Source organism: Helicoverpa armigera, chromosome 16, assembly GCF_030705265.1.
Source record: "Helicoverpa armigera isolate CAAS_96S chromosome 16, ASM3070526v1, whole genome shotgun sequence".
NCBI classification, from domain to species: domain Eukaryota; kingdom Metazoa; phylum Arthropoda; class Insecta; order Lepidoptera; family Noctuidae; genus Helicoverpa; species Helicoverpa armigera.
The window spans coordinates 11,210,924-11,232,812 of record NC_087135.1 but is presented as its reverse complement, the minus strand read 5'-3'; the positions used below and the strand labels follow the sequence as shown (position 1 = coordinate 11,232,812).

The window sequence follows — 21,889 nt, the reverse complement described above, 5'->3', positions numbered from 1 at the left end:
GGCTTCAGAATCGATATTAAAATGCTTTCAGATTTATCGTTTCGCTTTTATAGATAAGAGAAGGTCAAGGTCATTTGTAGAGCAATTATTTTGACCTTGAAATGGTAAGGTATAATAGGGTTGTTTCCTAGTATTCAGTTATTTATAAATATGTATATGCACCGAAAGTTCACAACACTAGAAACACGATAAGCTATATTATATTAATAATAACTGACCGCATAATTTTTAAACAATTTATGAAATTTAAATTTATCGTCTATTACGTCACGCCCTTGAAAACGGCGAATCGAGTCCGATGTCGTCACTTTACATTGACAATGACAAGTATTTGACAGTGACAGTCTATGACAGGTATAACCTGAGAATTGATGTGTTGTTTTCTTCAGTTTTTATTTGTATTTGAGCGAAAGAAAGTTAGAAAAGAATTATGGAGAAAGGATTTATGAAAGCTGATAGTTTTATTGTCGCTCAATTCTTTGCTAATAGCCAAGATGACACAAATATAACCTCAATAACAAACAAAAACTTTACGTTCCTTTCCACAGTTTTATTTTACCGCTTACACAACTCAAAACATTACAGGTATTTTCTTTTGTGCCCAATGTTTAAAAATAATTTAAATGTTTAAAATATTTGTTTTTGTATCTATATTATAAGAATACATTATGAAAATTTAAAAATCAATGAGTTCTTTCAATTAGTTTCTTCTCTTTAGATGTGCAAAGTGTAAAGGAACACATAGTATACTGTGACGTCACAGTCACGTGATCGAGCGTTTTCTGGGCAATGTTTTAAGAAAAATAGAAAAAAATCGATTACATAAAAAGTAAAGAGATTTAAGACGCAAAATTATAGGAGGGGTGATCTTTAAATTATTTAGAAGCTATTTAAATAGATTTTCGAAAATTGGAAACAACCCTATTAAAATGGATGCTTTGTGAGAAGTGTATAAATTATACAAGAGTATTTTAATTATAGTGGAGAGCCTAAATACACAGCTGGTGGATTTTAACAGAGATTTGTAGGAAAATAGACGTCGTTGTGTTATTTTTATTTGCTGTTTTTTGTTAGTCTTCAAGGTTAGTAGATCCGAAAACAATAAATTATTTGATAATTTGACATTTTGGAAGTTCTATGCTTAAAAAATAATGGATAAGGACACTGAAAATTATGTCATTTTTAAACCTTTTTCTCTGGTAGCTATACTAGAATAATTTTCTACTCATACCTTTAGACTAAATAAAAACATGTGATTTAAAACGTTAAAAAATTACCCCAAGTTAACTCATGCTAAAATATTACAGCTGCATAAATAAATTCCTCTTAGCCCAATTAATTTACGCCTGAAGGTAAGCCTTTCCTATTTATTCCAGTTCAAACCGGTTTTATACAAAATTAATAAGCATTTTAACGTTAATTGTACAAATAGATTAAATGCTTTATTTATGCGCTTGGTGATCCCTTATCGATCAACTAATACTATCAGTTTAAGTGATTTGTTTACATAATAAATGGATTAAATCATTATGTAATCGTTTTTGCAGTGAATTTTAGAGTGACATCAGTTGACAATTATTAAAGAATGTATTTTTCCAGTGATTAACTTTGACTTCCAAAGTGTTGAAATGACCAACCTGCATGAAAACATCAATTTATACGTAACCAATTATTATTGTTTTTAAATTTTTAACTTATCACGTTCTTTTTCCACAATTTCTGGCAAAAAACTGCATTTTGGTGACCAATTTTATTCAACCATAATTTTCTCTTGCTTCTTATGTCCTCAAAATCATATACATGTACATTGTACATATTTCACAACCCTTTCTAAATAAAACCAAACCATCCTCTTGTATCTATTGACCTGTAAACATCCCTGATCGTAAGTCCGTCGCTTCACTTACAATACGTCACAATTAGCTACCAGTGTGACAGTAAGCACGTCTCAGGGTAATAACCTCTCCATACTCACGATCTTACTTCAGGATTTTACCCAACTGCACCGAAGGAGGATTATGCTTTTTTTTTGAGCTTCACTTAATTCTGACCATGAAATATTTTTTAGGGATAAGTGATTATGACCTTGAAAATATGAAAGCATATTATTTACATAATATTATATTTGAGCATAGATTCATAAGATGATTTATTACACAGGCTTTTACCGGATTGATAGCATTATTTTCTTCTGATGCGTGTCTAAAGTTATAGTAAATTAGCAAGCCGCCGGCATAAAGAATAAAATTACACCAATACATTTTTTACTTCAAAAGAGTATTCCAAAGTAAAAACTGTTTCTTAAACACAGCATGTTTCAACAACGAACCCGATAAAAAATAAAAACATGTCCAAAGCATGGATACAATAAAAGCTTGCCAGTAACTTGGCGCACCCTGTATAATACCCACTCGTGTGAAGTTTACACCTATTAAAACCTTCCAGTCAGCATATTCAGCGGAAAATGTTATTTTACTAGCAAGAGGGAAATATTTTATGAAGCACGCTAAAGTTATGTTTTCAGTACACTGCAGGAATTTTGCACTGAAACGCTTTGTTCGACTCAATTTTCCATCTTTTTTTCACATTTGCATTATGCTAACAACTTAATATTGTGAACATCCTGTTAAGTTTGTTGCTTTTGTTATAGAAGAGAATTATTAACCTTACTAAGCTATTAACTTACTCATCATCTGCCTAGCCTTTTCCCAACTATGTATGTTGGAGGCGATTTTCTGACTAAACAGATGAAGCTGAATATCATCTGACATCCTCAACATACCTTACTTGAACCCTTGGTAAGAATTGTTTTAACGACTGCCAAATACGTTCCCTAAAACAGTCACCAATGAAGGAGAAAAGCGGGGCCCATGAAACAAAAGCGCTTCATTACATCAAAATGTTATTATTACAGAACTTTTTTGCTCTTATCCATTCTAAAAATGGAGACGAAAAAATATGAATCCAGCAATACGACTGAGGGCACAATAAATAATTAATTATGAGCGTCGCTAATGAGGGCGCGCCAAGTTTTTCAATTAAAATAATTTTCTTGCTCACTTCGTCTATTTTAGACGGAACCGTAGATACAGATGCTTGGGTCCGCCATTATGGAGAATGAGGGAGCCTGCAAGTTTAATAAATGTATTTTTGTGAACTGAGGAAAAATGTACTTTAAAATATAGAACTTTTGTAGAATCAAATCATCATCAGCCTTTTTTATCGTCCTCTCACACAGAAAAGGATTGGGCGTTAATCACCGATTCCAGACTTTATTATCAAGGTTTCCTCGAGATGATTTCCTTCACCTTTAATCAGTTATTTTGTAAAAGGTATGAAAAAGTTCTTACAAATGTTGCATTGGTACTTGCTTGACCTGGAATCGAACCCATACACTTATGCTTGTGATGTTGATGTTTTATCTACTAAGCCACCACGACTTTATAAATACTGATTTATAACTCCACAAACAATTTCTTCGTTGCATGCAAATCGTAGCGCACTATCGGCGTGTCAGTAACATCGGCGGGGCGGTAACATCGGCGCGCAGGTAACATGGCCGTCCATCATCCATAGACAGTCGATTTGTTCATCGAACGTTCGTTTGTCACGCAAAGGAAAACAAAGGATTGTTGATTGGCGATCTGTGTGGGGGTCGAGAAATAAGGTGGATTGTGAACTTTATTTTCGTCATCTGAACTGAAGGAGTGAGTATGCAACACTAAAAAGCATCAGTCGGACAATCAGTTTAGAAGTCCGTGGCAAAATAAACATAGCTCAGCATCCCCCTTTTTTGCTTTTTAGTGTTTTAAGAAGTTATTTATGCCCAAGATGAAAGACGTAAACATACTACGCTTATGTTTTTCATGAAGAATTAATTCATTTGAGTGAACAAATTAGCTCTTGTAATATTTATGTAGGTAAACATTTTGTAAAACGATGATTTAGATCAAAGCCTTGCTTCAGGCGTTTTGTTCGAATGAGGTAAAAATTGTACTGTTTGTTCGACACGATGTAGTCTGTTTATTTTGTAGTAAACATATATTTTAGGTTTCTGCTCTAAATTGAAGATCGACATTTGTTTTTTGTACATTACGTAATATGTCTAAATAAAAAAATGCCAAAACATAATAACTGAAAATATGAAAAAAGATTCATCAATAACGAATAATAGGTGACCACTAAACATGGCAATGTAAATAGTTCCGTGTGCCACGAACTTCATGGTCACACAGAGGAACCAAACCTATCCCATGCCGTTGTATTGACACAAACTATCCGACATATCCCGGATCTATCCCCAACTATCCAACATACGCGACAATTGTCCACCAAATCTGTTTAATGACGAGCTACTAATTAGGACTTGGTGTTAGCTCTGGCTGCCACCGTTTGCCAAACCAATTTTAATCAAGTTTTCCGGATAAAACGGATATTTCGGATATTCCGGATAATTACGCGGTCAACGTTTCGGAATGTATCCGCTAATTGTTTTCGGTTTCTAATTGACATCGCTGTGGTGGAAGGACGTTTAGTTTGTTTAATTGATTTTAAAATTAATTGAGATATCTGACGTTTTGTAACTTTGTTCGCTTGATAATATAATTATCTAGCATTCTAACTAATGTAAGATGGTTGTCAAAGTTATTTTAACTATCTGTTTTGCTTTGGTTGACCAATCCAAATAGGTAAATGACATCAAATAATTGATTGATTGTTGAACCAGTCTACCAGGGTAAGTATAAAGTTGTGAGTTGAGGAGGTCATATAGACGATCACTGCATGTTTGGTATTCGGCTACATCGGCACAGACTTTGAGCCAATCCCTACATATTTGGAAAATAGCTGTGCAAATGACAATATCTTCTATTTATGTTGTTAATGGGTCTTATTTATTTTCAAAGAAATAGGCAGAGTTATATGCAATACTTGAACTAGTTTAAGCTAAGGATTATTTGCAGGTCCAATAGACAAGTCAGTATTAAGCATCAATCAGGTGGGAGTGTAATTATAAGCTAATTAACATTAAGTAATTAGCGCGGCTAATGACTAATGGGACGGCTATAGACGTTATTGTTGTTTACTCACAGATTACATAATACTCGTACGCATGATTGTGTCTGTTGCTAGTTGACTTGTAGCGGATTTCTATAACCGATCTGAGATGGTGATTTACTAGACGTAGATATATTTATATGTAGATAGACTAACTTAGGGTTTGACATTAGCTCCATACAAGTTCACTTAAATTGCAATGAACAGACTGATCAAATCAATCAAATCAAAAATCATTTATTCAAACTTGGCTGCAAGACAGCACTTTTTGAACGTCAGGAATTTACATAAGACAGCCCCCAAAACGCCCACCCTTCACTACTTCCTATGTGTTATCGCTGGGAAGAAGAAGTGGCGCAACAAACTCCCCAAAATGATACTTATCTACTCTATTTTAGTTAAGGAGAAACTTTTTTTTTGTTATTTGTGCAGGCTCCGGAACTATGAAGATACCAACCAAAAACGTTTTGTCTGTTTTCATTTATATTGAAATATTATTTTTACTTTTAACGGAATATTGATACTTTAAAAGAATTTTATTTCCAGAAGACTTGTTTACATAAAGTTAAAAGTCATTTATATTTTTATAAATATCTAGATATATTCCTACAGCACCCATTTAACCGACCAGCATTACAAATCAATAAGTAAAGGTCAAATAAAAGTATCCTCTCCCAATAAATTCCCATCGTTCTGACCTTTTAAACTCGTTACAAAAGCCATCACCAAAAAGTTTGTTCTCGACCGGGATTTGAACCTGGGACCGCCCTTAGCAAGAATAATACCTATGGGCCAGCTTAATTGAGTAAACATTTTTTTGTTAAAATTCTGTTCTACATTTTTGAGTGGAATTGTAATAAAAAGGATCAGTGACTTTTAGTACCTCTGTGTTTATCGAATTTCAAAATACCTATTCAATGGAAGCCAAACATAATAAAAAATCCTGTAAAGGTTTTTAGTGGAATGAAAATAATTCAGTTAAGGTGGTAAAAATGACTTTATCATCATCTGCTTATCCTAATCCAACTATGTAAATATGTTGGGGACTTAATTAATTGAATCATTATTTTACTTAATTTTCAGTATCAAATCGTTGAATCGTCCCTTTGTCGTTACCTTTGCTTAGGTGCCTTCTCAACAGAGCAGGTATAGTAAAATAAACTCATAAGAAATATGGTAAAGTCTCCACGTGTCAGCACTTTAGTCATTTATTCATGGGCGACCTAGATTATACGCTAATTGCATTGCTTTATACTTTCTATTTATTATAGCGTACAATGCGCCTTGTTGTTTTACCTCAACGTTACTTTTTATGAAGAATGGATAGTTAGAAGGAAGATAGATAGATAGATATATATATAATTTATTAGGTACACCAATTTTACATTTTTGATGTTAATCTAGTTAAAGTACAGGTACAGGTAACATAATGGGCGGTCTAAGAATTAATCAAAAAGATAAATCATTTGCACAAAAATAGTGCTACGGCGCGGCGGCGGGGTTTCCGATTTAACTGAGAACTCCTATTACATAGTTTATTCACCGTGGCCGTAATGTAGGTATATTCCAACGCTTAGTTACAAAAAATGGGCTCGTCCGGGATTTGAACCCGGGACCTCTCGCACCCTAAGCGAAAATCATACCCCTAGACCAACGAGCCACCTGATTGTTGCGGCTAAATAATACTGTGCGATACTAAAATTTCTGATAGACGCTACCTTTCACTTCGTCACTGATAAAGATCTTGCCTTTTAAATGGAATTGGTGGCATGGCATTGTAGGCTTGGTATCTGCTTGCGTTTAGATGTAGAACCTGCAGCAAGACTTGAGAAGATAACTCTGTTTGTCCCTCTATCACACTTTACACTAACGTAACTCACGTAAGACTATTGTGGTTTTTCCGGATGAGGGTGAAACAGACTGGAATAGCTGGTACACAACATCTGAAAGACAACTGTATTTTTATTGTTTTTTAAGCATGTAAAGTAACACATGCGTGTTAGAAAATTAAGTACACTACTTTACCAAAAAAAAATAGTGGAACAATAACCATTTCTACAAATCTAGACACACGGCAGTGTGTCCGCCAAGTTCGAGCAAAAAAGGCGACACACCGGCCGTGGGTTATATTACACGAACCATTTCGGGCCAAATTCGACCCCTCTGTAACTCAAAATCTATTCTATTTACGCATATCAAATTTCTAGTATCTGTTGAGACCCCCTCACTTATCTAAAATACAAAATTTCATTAATATACCTATTGTAGGTCTTGAGATATTGACGTCAGAAAATCGCTATTTTTACTATACACTCACTGACTGATTCACTTATTCACTGATTCACTGATTCACTGACTCACTCATCAAAAACCTAGACCACTTCCAATGGTCGTATTGACTTGAAATTTGGCATGGAGGTAGGTCTTTATGTCAAGGTAAAGGGAAAAATCTGAAAATGGCCAAGTGTGAGTCGGTTTCAAAATAATGAAGGTGTTTTATACCCGGTGTAAATTTATACCCCTAAGGAACTAAAACGAACTAAATTTATCTATATTTATATAATATATCTTCGAATGGTACAAAGGTTTGTATTTAGTCAAAGTAAAGTAAAAATCTGAAAACGGCCAAGTGTGAATCACTTTAGAAAATAACGAATGTGTAACTTTGATCCACGAACATAATATATGATAACATGTCATGTCAGTCAGTTGGTAAATCTAGTCATAGTTAATCTAGTTCATTTCTTTGTAAGAAACATAGTGCATATTAAAAATCTAAAAGATAGTATAAATGAGACATTTCTTTAACTAACTTCATCATAAGAAAAAATAAAATAAACAACCTTACAAAAATAAATGAAATCCCACCCAAAACAAAATGTGAAAGACTGCCAAGTTCGATAATATGGGAATGCTTCGCCTATAAAGAAGTGAGATCTGAATAAGTACCAAGTTCCATACACATACCTCAGTTAAAAATAGTTACTTTTTAATGATGATTACTTGGCAAGTTTTAATAGAAAATTAAATACTTGATTCATAGCGTTTAGTAGGTTTATAACAAGGTGTATGAAAACTTGCCAAGTAACATCATTAAAAAGTAACTATTTTTAACTGAGGTATGTGTATGGAACTTGGTACTTATTCAGATCTCACTTCTTTTATAGGCGAAGCATTCCCATATTATCGAACTTGGCAGTCTTTCACATTTTTGTTTTGGGTGGGTTATAACAACATTATCCATATCAGTATTAATATCTTCTATCGACATAACTTGTCACTAAATATTCCGTCTATATGTCCCACTTACATTAAACAGCGTATGTAAATAGATCTTACCTAGGTACTAATGTTCGGATCAATCAGTTAGCTTCACAGAACAAACATCTTAATTTATAGCTGGTTATGTTTGTTTGTTCTGTAAATACATATATAATTTGATTATATCCTTCAATTACCTACATAAAATTTTAAGTTTTTATCTTTCATTAGCTCTTTTCCTTAGAAGGAAAAATTCCCCGCACTCGGATAAAAATAAGCCTTTATTTTATGTCCTCTTTCAGGTCCTAAACTATCTTTGTACCAAGCATTTAAATAGGTTTGCTCTGAGCGCATCGGAAAGACGGACTTCTTAAAGGTTTTATAGGCATAACGCGTTTTTATAGGTTAAATATCTATTTATGCTAATTATTTCTGCATATTATCGGTATCCAAGCACAATATTATAATCCTTCAGCCCATCCCAATTTCATTTGAGGTGCAGCGTGTTTTCTTCCATAGGTACTTATATCACTGTCTGATATCATTTCACAAGTAACATTCTATTCAGACATAATATCGTATTTCATACAATCCCCGTTGTACCTATATTATACTCCATAATACTACTAACTACCATAATACTACTAATGTAGTATTAAAAATATTCCATGAAATTACTTCCATCCGTTATCGCAATGATAATTTGTAATTTATGACATCTTATTTTATCTAGTTTAGTAATCTTTATTGAGAGTTAACTAAGTAATAAAGTAGCAATGATTTATCACTTTTATATCTAAGGATATTGTAACAAGTGTAAGTAAACAGTTAGATAAAAAAAAAATACAAAACAGTTTTCAAAACCAGACATAAACTATTGTCAATCTCATACTTTGTTTGTTCAACTTTTGTCATTATTGCCGAAACTGTTCAAGAACTGTTTTTACTAGTAACTGTTAAAAAATTGGGCTCGTCCGGGATTTGAACCCGGGACCTCTCGCACCCTAAGCGAAAATCATACCCCTAGACCAACGAGCCAGCTGATTTTCTTATAAAAATTGGTGACCAGTATACAACTCTCGCAGTGAAAGGTGACCTACATACATGCGTTCACGCATTCCACAACTAACGCTGACGTCACAAAACGTGTTTAAAATCGAAAGTATAAGCGTGATATAAATATTATGTATAGGTACTAATGCTACTGGGCTGTTAAGAAATTTTATGTGGATACTTCTTTTGAGTAGTACAGCAGCTGGCTCGTTGGTCTAGGGGTATGATTTTCGCTTAGGGTGCGAGAGGTCCCGGGTTCAAATCCCGGACGAGCCCAATTTTTGATTAAGCCAGAAATGTTCTAGAATAGTTGCTATCATACATTCTCTTATAGTGAAACGGATTGAAAAATAACCCGCAGTTTATGCCAGTATTATGAGCCACCCGACCTTTTTTAAATATTATCTTTTATAAAAATTGAAAACAATATGATTTTGAGTTTCATCTAAAATTGCAAGTATTATATTGAGCACCAGCTTAAAAAAATCCATGATAAAATTATATATTAAGTCCCCTATTCTCCCTTATTTCTTGTACTAAGTAGGTTACGCACCTGATTGCCCTTTTCGTAGGACATTCCCGTAAGGTAATTGTACGTCCTTTTAGATCCCTTCCGGATTCCTACCTCTATAAATCCCTTTCGTGATTCGTCTTATTACATCCTTTCTATATTACTAAATCAACGGAGCCATGGGGAAAGGAAAAGGGGACTTGTAAGATGTTACATTTTTTTGGCTTACAGGTGTATGATAAAATCTTTGTTTGGGTAAGTTGATAAGATATTATGATACTATTAGTACCTCTAGATTTAGTATTGTGAGCATTTATTCTATCCTAATTTCTGAGGGATAAAAGAAACCAATATTTAGGTCCCTTGAAAAAGTATACTGAACTCTTTTGTAGGTTTAGCAAGCCACAAGCAGATTAATATGGTTTCCTATGCCCTGAGCTCCTCAAAGACATGACTTCATAATTGACGGGGCTTGTTAGGGACACTGTATCTGCGAAGGCTATCTGAACAGGTAACAAAATGACATGAGAATAATCAGCCCGAGTTTTTTAGAAGATGACTTGCTTGCATCCCATGTAAAACATATTAGGTTTCTTTAAATGTTTGATTTATATGTATTAGTTCTAATAAGTATATATAGGTACTATTATGTATGTATGCATTCTTATCTGCGTGTCTACGTGCCATTATGTAATTATCTGAGTGAAAGGCGTTCAATACAAGTTGCTCGTTCTCGTTAGTTTCGGTGTGATAGTCAGCCGGCTCGTTGGTCTAGGGGTATGATTTTCGCTTAGGGTGCGAGAGGTCCCGGGTTCAAATCCCGGACGAGCCCAATTTTTACTCAGTTGAACATTTTATCGAAGGCATTCTTTACCACCAACGCGACCATTTTGGGACATTTTTTTAGTCAGAAAACATCATGAAGCCAAGTAAATCATAATGCCAATCATGTCCTATGGCAAAACTATGTTCACCCAATCATACAGCCCTATAAATCTAAATGTCCATACCTAAATAACTTCACCCAATGATAAATCTGGTGAAACCGTTTATCGCCTCATTTAAGTCATCTAAAACTGTGAACGCATTAAATGTCTAATTTACTAAATACAGCCTATAGGTACTATCTACATAGATAAGTATCATCTTTGAAATCCACGAATGGAATAAACATTACGTGACTTTTTACTCAATGCTACGTCACGTTATAAATTATAGCAAACACCAATTTAAGTGGAAAAAATGTCTTGCAGTGTATAATTTTATCTCACTCGTCAGCTGGCTCGTTGGTCTAGGGGTATGATTTTCGCTTAGGGTGCGAGAGGTCCCGGGTTCAAATCCCGGACGAGCCCAAATCTTTTGACATGTATCTCAATGTTTCTTAGCAGGCAGTGTTAGTTAATGACCTACATTTGAGACGCATCGTAGACCATACTTCCTACGATGCAAACTACATTAAGTTAAAAACAGAAACGTCATACATGTTTGGTTATCGAAAGTTATCAGAATCAACTAATTCAATATCAAGTTAATAGTTTAACTAATATTCTAGTTTACATGACCGCGTTCCCCCACACTCATCAGAGACATTTTATGATTACTTAAGTCACAACTTGGTGACGGATTGTCAAAGAAATCCTTCACTAAAGAATGGCTTAAGTAACCAACCATTAAATGTCTCTGAGCGTGTCCATTTGACTTCACTTTATCTCGAATTTCGGATCAAAAATTTGAAAAAACCTTATGATAAGAAATGCCTTTCTGGATGTGTAGCTAGTTAACAGGAAAGCTAGTAAAAATTTACTAGTTTTCGCCTATACAAGTCAATCTTATACTCCGTATTCTTTAAAAAATCCTTCAGTCTAAAAGAAAGGACTCTACTGTGGTTATAATTTTCTATTATTAATGCAGGCAACCAAATGTTCATCCACTACTTAAAAGTATATTCGAATGGCTGCTACTAAAGAAAAAAAACATTCGTGCTGTTTGAAAAACTTCAGCAAATACATTAATCACTTAAATTGCTTGAAATTCTAATCTAACTATCAAAGGCAAAAGCTTTAAAATCTATAGCAATTAATTTTTACCCAACACATACACCAGCAAAATATAATATGAAGTAAAATAGCGAATAAATAAATAAAATTAATATATAAATAAATAACATTCTCTCCATTTTTCGTACAGAAATTAAATTTCTTTTAGGTAAATAAGTAAACATACAAGTTTCATTTATAAATTGACTTCACAAAGGTGGGATTAACTCAAAATTTAACTGTCTGCCTTTGAACAAGATAGAGACACAATATACTGGTAAAATGTTATTGCAAGATTTAAGAATGAAAAATACAACATTATTTAAACGTTTTTTAAAGAATTTATCTGTTATACATGTATTTATTTTATGAATTTTATGTAAAGAAATTGCTATTGACATTCATACATATGGAAACAAAATCATAACAGGCCCAGTATGTACTTTTAAGAACGAGTTTTAGAAAGTTATCCAATCAACGAGCTTAAAAAAACAAACCTATCATTTTCAAGATCTGAACATAACCGTCTAACATGTAAGTGCATGAAACAAATATGTAATAGTTTGACGAGAGCAAACATTTCAAGATTCCTCTCCATGTATGTCGATGTATTGATATGTAACAGTAAATGTTTAAACATTGTATGTAACTTATACCTTATATCCTTTGAAACAAAAAACCCGTGCGATATGTCTTTTTGGGATAAACTCTTAACTTACTGCGCGGATTTTTATGCGACTTCTACTTAAAAATAAAGTGATTCATAAGAAAAGTCCAGCCCCTTACCGCTGGTCTACGTATTTAAAAAAATTTGTGTGTTTGTACCCATAAAGGGTATGAAATCCTGAATCAATTAAAATGAAAATGGTACACCCATAGGTAATAATCTAAAGCCTCAAAAATACACATGCTACTTTTTATCCAGAAGGGCTTAGTAGTGGTAAATAGCCAGTCTTTCATAATTTCTAAAAGCAAATTCTACACCTAAAAGCAATTTCACAAGTGCGGTTTCAGCGTGTACTGAAAACTAATAAACCTGTAAACTGTTGACTCGTAATTTCGGATTTCATTGGTTTAGCCAAAGTTAGGCGATTGGGTACCAAAGCTTGGGCTTAGTATTGGGGAGGGCTATCGTGAAACCACTATCGGACAAATCTATTAGACGGATTAGATACCTAAATAAGGATTGCATTATTCTATTGTAGGAAAGTTTGTGGAATTATTGGGCGTTTCATTGTTTTTAGTGGTTTTAATTGTTCTGTAGCTAGTGATATTAAGCATTAAGTAATACAAATAATAAAAAATATACTGCGCATCTACCTATACTTAGTAGTATGAAGCTTATGTGTCTGCACACGCTTATCTAAGAAACTTCTTATTCATAAAGTAATTTGAAAAATAGTCGAAGTTAGATAGATATATTTTTTTTAATTCCGATGTGTTAAGTATTTGTTTTAGAAAAGAGGTAAAGCTACAAAAATAACTTATAACAAATAATACACCCCCAGCAAAAAAAATAAAATGGAATCACTCCCTTGCTCTATATAAATCCAACGATTGCCGATTTTTATGATCAAGTTTGAAAGTTTAGTTTAGTTAGTTTTAGCATTACGTTAAGGGTAGAAACTTGCTTGGGAGTGTAGTTATTCCTATAATTACTGCCTTATTTCTATCATATACCAAAACATATCAATTTATATCAATTCCACAGAAAATTAAAGTACAAACTGAATTTCCATATCCAAAGCTGCATTTAAACTGTTCTAAACTCAATAATATCGACTAACTAAACCTACTAAACCCACTATTGATACAAAATACAATTTGAATGGATAGTAATAACTGCAAATAATATTCCGTCGCAGCATCAAAACAAATATAGTTCGATGCAGCGTTGTATCTTTGAAAAGCAAATATGGTGGCATAAGGCTGTTCGCATGCGAGATTGCTTTTTGCAAGGATTAAACGGAACTATACGATTTATTGCTACACTACCGTTTTTTCACGAGAAAATGATATATAGATAGGAACTACACACAAGTAAAAAATAAGAACATCTAATAAAAGGAGAAATAAAAGAGTCTTGACAGCAGAAGAGAAAAGAGGACATATTTGTGACACTTTGTCGAAACGGACCTCGCTCAGCATAATACTGCAAATGTATAAATTACAAAGTATAAAATATAGTATCTATAAATTATTCTTGCTGATTTTATGTATGTACCGATATTTGTAAAGATACATTGCCTGAGAAATTCACTTTAGTAAATAGGGAGAGGACGCTTTATTGATGAGTGATAGAGGATTGGAGATGGGAAATATACTACGCCGAATTGAAATTTTAAAACAGGACAGGAAGAAGATATTATTTATAGGTACTATAGTTGTTAAAAAGTATAGGTACTTAAAAAATACTAAATAAACCTCTATTGGTCATGAAAAATTTGAAGAAACAAAGGACGTTCTTAATATCTCCTTCAAATATTGAAAATGATCGGTGCTAAAAATTTGGGCTCGTCCGGGATTTGAACCCGGGACCTCTCGCACCCTAAGCGAAAATCATACCCCTAGACCAACGAGCCGCTTATATGTAGTTTTAAAATCTACGTACAGACTGAAGATTGCGGTCTTTGCTGCGCCTTTCACTAAATTAAGCAATATAGATAAAAGTATTACTTAATCAATATCGTCTGTTCACTATGTCACGAGATATCGACGTAATCATAGAGTAATAAAAACTGCAAATCCTCTATTAGATAGGGCCCGTTAGAATGTATGTCTATGGCATAGATAGAATTGGGTTTTATATGAATCTGATGGACACCTGGTGCTAGATAAAAGTAGAAAGAATTGCAGAAAAGCAAATTGAAATGTTATCGACGAGTGCGTGTAGGTTAAAGTAAAAAATTCATACATCAAAATCTAATATATACCGCGACAAGAATCCTGAATAATATTATAGTAAAAATATAAAGCAACTATCAAAACTATAGATAGAACCTATTTAAATTAGTGGCAAATAGAAAGCGAAGAGCTAGAGAAAGTTACTTTTTATCCTGAAGCGGGAGGTACCCAGTTTCCTCCTACAACAGCCGCGAGTAATATTACTGTTGTAAGATTAAAATAGATCGTCATACACGTGCTTTTTTATGATTATTATATAACGCGTGATAGTGAAAGGCAGTCATTAGTCGCGAACTCTACGTATATTTTGGACAGCGAGCAGCTGGCTCGTTGGTCTAGGGGTATGATTTTCGCTTAGGGTGCGAGAGGTCCCGGGTTCAAATCCCGGACGAGCCCAATTTTTTAAGTATCTTCAACATTTATCTATACCCAAGTTTTCTTGCCACAAACAGTGGTCGGCAAAACACATAGTATATTTTTTTGCATTTTAATACTGCACCCAAGTCTCGATTATGATGGCATTACTACCTACTTAATATCTTTCCTAACATAAAAGTATTAATATGAATGAAGACAGTTAGCTAGCCCTATAAAAAACAGTTAGAGACATTAAGTCTTAATCATATTCAGAACTCTAATACTTATAAAAAAAAAACAATGAATTAATAATTCACAAAAATTCTCCCACACCACAAAGGTTTTACCTAAAACTGCATAGCAGCAAGACGCCGACAGTTTAGCAATGCAAATGACCGGCGTTTGCCGAGTCAGCTTGCAAGTGTCACTATCTTTCAGCTAAAATACGAATATAGTGGCATAAAGAGCCCCTTTGACGTTCCAACCTTAAACCGGAATATTGTTTGTGAACCATGTTTTAGTAAAACCGTCTAATCTTCGTTTACAGTTCTCTCTGCAATTCTGATTGTGTTTCGTGCAGTGGTATTCTGTTTACCAGGTAATACCTACTGGTATCCTTTAGTCATTATCCTGTATCGCTAAAGGGAATGCAGATTTGTAATAATAGCTTCAAGACCTATTGTTGGCTATAGTGTAGACGGCTGTATTCCAAGGAGATCAGTCAGGTGTGCAAGATATAATAGGACGCGCAAACAAAGATGCACCATCTAATGCTTCCCTTTCATAGTAAGAAAGATATCAGGCTTAAGACTTACAGGTTTAACATCCCACGGGTGAACTGCCCGAATGTGAGCTAGTTTGTAAAACTATCCTTGAAGCGATTTCAGTCCGAACCGGGAATCCGATATCAATAGGCAGACTTTGTATCTGTTTCATTTCCAATGCACTAGTTTACTGTTTCAGAGATCTTAATGATCATGAAAACTATTGCAGTATTGAATTGCACTCGGAAATCATTCTGTCAGCGTAGCTTACGAATTCTGTAAATTCAATCAATGTTAGACTTTGAAGTACATTTTACAACGAATGAATTCAGCTTATCTCAAACATTTTTCTTCTACAAATCCATATTAAAATGTTCCCGCTTTCGTACTGGAAAAAAAAACTGTGTTAGATAGCCCATTTATCGATGAGCCTAATAGCCAACTTTTTATTCGAAACCGCTGGGAGACGCTAGTTCCAGATAATTTCAAACTAGATACCTTTGTAAATGACAAAGACAATCAACTACTAAATGTCAAGTGGGTACTTCAAATTAATAAACCTCTTCTGGCCATTTCCACAGTTCACTTGATAGCTCCAACAATGCCTCTGAATATTAACCAGATAAAACAATTATTTTCAATCCTTTAATATCCGTTATAAATTTTACCATTTTTACTGTAAAGGCCTTTTATGAAATGGCGGTTATGAACCTTAACAATATCAGAATATCTATAACAAAACAGTGAAATTAATCGTTTCATTCAGTTCCGTCACCACGCGAGACCGTTCAGATAAAACAACAAAGCGTACATATAAATCATTTTTTATTGAAAGCGAGGGTATTCGGAAATTTCAGCGGGTTGATAAAAATGTTTTATGATAACATTGTTTAACGTTTCCGAGGAGATTATGTATGTTATTCATGGTATTACTTATCAGGTAACCGGGCTTGTATTGTTTTAGCTTTGTGTTTGATATTGACCTTTGCAGCTATATTTTAGGTACTTTAAGCAAATTTATCTTTCGGTATTACTTTTACCACGATTGTTATTTTTTGGTTGAATTCTAAGCTGATCGTACCGAATTTTATGTTTTTGCGGTATATTTGCAGTATCAAGTAAAAATTGTCAGCAGATTTCATAATTGTCTTTACATGGACCAAAAACATCTCTAACTGGTCCTTTTATACGCAGATCGTAAAAAAATTCAAACTGACAAACATGATGACACAGCTCTAATTTCTGAAAGAATACTCCCTTCAATTTTGCCGGTTTATTGTTGACAAAACTGGGCCAGCTCGCCTTACTTGCAATATGTTATACGGCACATCACTCTTATACCATGTCCCACAACATTTTCCGCGTGAATGCTCCACCTAACATTGTGGCCAAATGGAGATTTTACGATGTCACTAAAATTATTATTGTTGTCCAACATCATAATGGATGTGAACAGCGTATTTTTTACTCCGATGCTCACTAAAATAGTGGAGTGAAAATATCTAGGTATAGTTTCGTTGTTACGTTATTGGAAAATCATGTCTCTTGACGTCTCGTCTGCTTCTAAATTACAGCTGTGGTGACAGCTTTGTGGAATAAAATTGAATCAAAAATGAACGTGTAGATTTTTACATTGTTAACTATTTCTACATTTTCTAAAGTCACGCCCTCGAAAAACACTATTATCCAGTCGGGCAGTATGGCTGTATATGCTACGAGGAAGCTTGTATGAGTGAGTACACTAAATAGTTTGATGACGATCCTAACTGGAGTCACAGCTTCGATTTATACCAAGTGGAAGATTTGTCACACAGACGGTGTTCAATATGACCAGACTTTAGATCTCTGCTGAGGTGGAAGGACCAAATCAAAGCTGCAGTTATCAATCCCATGCACGAGTGCACATGCAAAGCAAAAGTCGATGCAGTTCTATGCCGAATAAGTTAGCTGAGTCACACATTGCACAGAAAAAGGAATCACAGAATTTTTTATTAAGACCAGATTTTTCCTGTGGTTTTAGCTACTTTATGTACGCGGAGTTTTTTATACAGCTTAAGTACTAAATCTTAATTAGTTTGCAGTTTTTCTATTAAGTAAGAAGAAAATAGTTTATCTGCAAGTAGTACAGTTTTAATACTCCACGTCAAAAACCGTAAGGCACATGTTAGAATACTTATTACCTACAATTTACTTTGTAGCAAGAAGATCATTTCAATTCAATTAAAATAGAAGCACTTAAGAATTTGCAGACTTTCCGTTTTTATTTAGGTACACTAAGGCATCTGTCATTTGTTCTAAAGAGAGGCTATTTTAGACTTCTTTTCAGCCAGTCACTAATGACACAAAATACATAGGTACAGAAGTCAATCTACATATAAAGCGCGTTCGAGTCACGCAGACATAGGTGTCTATGTGTGCGTGTTCACAGACGCGCTGTCTCAAAACAACTCAAAACAACTCAAAACAGTGCGAGCGGGGCTGCCGTTTTCTTGAGATACGCGCGTCACACAAACAAATGTGCACGCGTTTTGATACCTACCTAACTGTAATTTGACTGTAATATTTTTAATTTTAATAACAAAAGAAAAAGTAATAATGGAGCAACAAAAAAAGTCGTATTATAATTGTTCAGTGGACGGTTGTTTTAATACAACAATAAACAGTGAACTGTCGTTTTTTAGCCTGCCGTATTACATATAGTATGGACCTACTTATTTTCTCATATTTCGATGGTTCTTTTAATAAACGCAGTAGGTAGGTACAGTTAGGTGGGTAGGTAAGCGCCCCGGCGGCCTCTGGCCCAATGCCGTAATAAGTTTTGCTAGTGTCGACCCAGGCGAACCTCCCAACCTACCCTCAAAGATTATTACTAGTAGGAGTTGATAATTTTTGTGATCATGGCGAGAGTATGTTGTAAGGTAGACGAAATAAAACTCGCACATCAAGGTTTCTGTAGGTAGAAGCAAGCTTAGATCAGGGACTGTACCAAACCAACCCATTACATACAAAAATATTTTTTTCGCAAGTAAAGAGTAATAAGTAAGTACCTATATATGTATGAATAACAAAATTATAAATTGCGGTTTCTGAAAAAGTTCGGTATCTCGTTCAAACGAATTTCCGTTGAAAGTGTTTATTAACCTCATGTATGCCACATTAAATATTTTATTACTATTGGTTTATATTTCATTTTTCCTGTTTTATTCTCAACAATAAATCAAATAATTACGAGTACCACTACCACGTTAGTTTTATGCGCATAAAAAAGTTGATGACCCTAGCGCGACCGCCGAGTTTAGGCATGAAAAGTGAAGTACATACATGAGATTGACTTCTGTACCTATGTATTTTGTGCTAATGACATCGGAGTCATTATGAAAATTGCACACATTCTGACAAACTAATGAAGGCAATAAGTTATCATTTACTTTTTCTACACTCAAAACCATTAGTGTTTTATGTTGAAAAATTATTACATCCATTATTACAATCAAAAGTATCATTAGGTTTGTTCAATTAGTGGTTAGTAGAAGAAAATAAATTAGTTTAAGAACGTAAGGATCAACACTAATTTTGCAATGCGAAAAGGAGAGTTTTATGTTTTTTCTGGACGTCTTTGAAAATGTGAAATTACATTATTTATTAAACCCATATGTAATTTTTATTAAGATTAAATAACATTGCATCACACGTAATTTAATTATCTGTTTGGTTATTAATAAAATTTATGGGATTTCTTTTTACATAATTAAAAATTACAACTTTTCGAAGGCTTATTCCAAATCTGTCACTGTATTGAAATTTACTGTTCCTATTCCTCGTTCTAGTGACTTATACCGTTTATTCATCGGTATCCCGGGGTTGCAGCGACGAATGGAAATGACTTGGCCATTTATAGTCATCGAATCACCTCACTTCGGTGATTTATTGGTTTAAGCCTTTGGATAGCTGGACCTTTGATGAAGTTTAGTCGTACACACATAGTTTCGTATTAGAAAAAACAGTTTTTCTGACAGAAATGTTTCTATCTCTAATAATTCAACATAAGTTGGTTGTTTTAGTAAAACTTATACATACATTTCAAAAGGCTCCTCAAGTATTTCATTTATGTTTTATTTGATAGTGACGAGACTAAAAAAAGACAAAGTATTTTGATAATTTGATCTTTAAATATTCATTTTATATTAAACAAAGTAAATTGAAGTGAATTCAACAGGAAAGGCTGACAAGAATTACACAAAAACTTCAAAATTTCAAAATATAGTTTCAGATTTTCTTTTAAAATACTGTCATAAAATATCGAGATCCCAAAAGCGTTTGACGAACGCCTGAACATTTGTCACGCAGCGCAAAACCTTGACGATTTATGTGGACATACATCAGTTTATTTGCAAGTCAGCTCAGTCTAGATAACATTTCAGCCTAAAGGCCTAAACATAGAACCAAATGAGCCGTGAAGGAATCAGGATTACTGAAATGTCAAGGATTTTAACGATATTTAGCTGATGGTGATGTAATATTTTCTGAAAGACCTTTTAAAGTTTAAAAAAAAATGCAAATTGGTATGAGAACAAACTAGTGATTAAGTAGTTAAAGTTTTAAAACTTTTCTTAATTAAAGGTCAGTAGATAATATTCACTTAGTTTTGGTAGCTTTCTGAACTAAAGCATTTTATATAATACTAGCCGTTTTCCCGCGGTTTCACCCGCGTCCCGTGGGGGCTACTGCCCGCACCGTGATAAAATATAGCCTATGTTACTCGCATATAATAAAGCTTTCTAATGGTGAAAGAATATTTAAAATCGGTCCAGTAGTTTTTGAGTTTATCCATTACAACCAAACAAACAAAGTTTTCCGCTTTATAATATTATAGTATAAAAGTATAAATTGAATAACATTACTACAGTGGAACATCACTTCATTCCAAATGGTCCCCAGGTTACATCTATAGGTCTAAAATTCTGCCACCTTTAAAAAAAATACAATATTTTTTATCAAGAAATATCAGTTTAAGACAAACTTTGGGGTCAACCAGAAGGCTGATGAAGACGACTAAGTAACAGGACCAGTAAGACGATTTGAAATAAAAAATCTAAACTACATATAAATAAAACGTGATCCAATACTCAAGCGCATTCAATACGTATGAACCAGCATCGTATTTCAGCGACCAAGACATCCAGTTACGATATAACGAGAAATCCTGTACTTTATGCCCTTAGTGCGTTGAACTGACTGCTCACTTCAGTTTCATTGGTTTTCAATAAGATTCCTATGCGGAATGCCGTATGAGGTAAATTATTTCCAAAAAAGGATGAGGAATATGAGGATCTTAATTGGCATATGATTTTTTTTGTGTCCATAATGTCGTCTTTTTTTGAAGCGTGCTCGAAGAACATGGTCTATTGAGTTTGAAGAGAGTTACTATGGAGTTTCTCGTCGGTTCTTTTCCATAAAAGACTAGAGTAAGTTTCTTTAAAATGTACAATTTGATGCTGTTGAAAGTATTTATTATACTCTTTACTTATAAATTATGATAGACAAAATGGCAATGCATTTCATTCAATATGAACTCTTATTCATGATATAAATGTCGGAGATAGTCAATAGTACGGTCACTGAACGAGCCGCAAGCGCGCCCTCTGGTGGCGTTTTCGTTGAAACAACAATTTGGCGCGCTTGGCGGAGTCGTGGCGGTCAGCGCGGCGTCCGCGGAGCTCAGTCTTAGTTCAGTCTTAGTTCAGTCTTGGTCGAGTCTTCATTGAGTGTTCGTGGCGTTACTACCCTACGTCACGTCTAGTGTACCTAGTGTTATTGGATATCAGTCCTTCTCACTGATATGGTAAGGTAGGAATTGCATCTGAACAATGAACTTTGCAATGGAATTAGTAGCATTAACTTGAAATAAAATCAGCGAAATCAATTCGCACAAAATCAGTCGCAATCAT

General features: G+C 34.1%; 1 protein-coding gene and 7 non-coding genes across 8 annotated transcripts in view; 4 read left to right on the top strand and 4 right to left on the bottom strand.

The window, feature by feature from the left end:
- The window catches only part of LOC110380993 (dopamine D2-like receptor), a 214,457-nt gene that overhangs the window by 111,053 nt on the left and 81,515 nt on the right, over positions 1–21,889 (bottom strand). The gene's annotated exons all lie outside the window — the stretch shown is intronic.
- Trnap-agg (transfer RNA proline (anticodon AGG)) lies at positions 6,644–6,715 on the bottom strand. Its single transcript has one exon. It is a non-coding gene; the product is annotated as a tRNA-Pro (tRNA).
- Positions 9,283–9,354, bottom strand: Trnap-agg (transfer RNA proline (anticodon AGG)). The gene has a single exon. It is a non-coding gene; the product is annotated as a tRNA-Pro (tRNA).
- On the top strand, positions 9,574–9,645 carry Trnap-agg (transfer RNA proline (anticodon AGG)). The gene has a single exon. It is a non-coding gene; the product is annotated as a tRNA-Pro (tRNA).
- Positions 10,641–10,712, top strand: Trnap-agg (transfer RNA proline (anticodon AGG)). Its single transcript has one exon. It is a non-coding gene; the product is annotated as a tRNA-Pro (tRNA).
- Positions 11,161–11,232, top strand: Trnap-agg (transfer RNA proline (anticodon AGG)). The gene has a single exon. It is a non-coding gene; the product is annotated as a tRNA-Pro (tRNA).
- On the bottom strand, positions 14,427–14,498 carry Trnap-agg (transfer RNA proline (anticodon AGG)). The gene has a single exon. It is a non-coding gene; the product is annotated as a tRNA-Pro (tRNA).
- Trnap-agg (transfer RNA proline (anticodon AGG)) lies at positions 15,145–15,216 on the top strand. The gene has a single exon. It is a non-coding gene; the product is annotated as a tRNA-Pro (tRNA).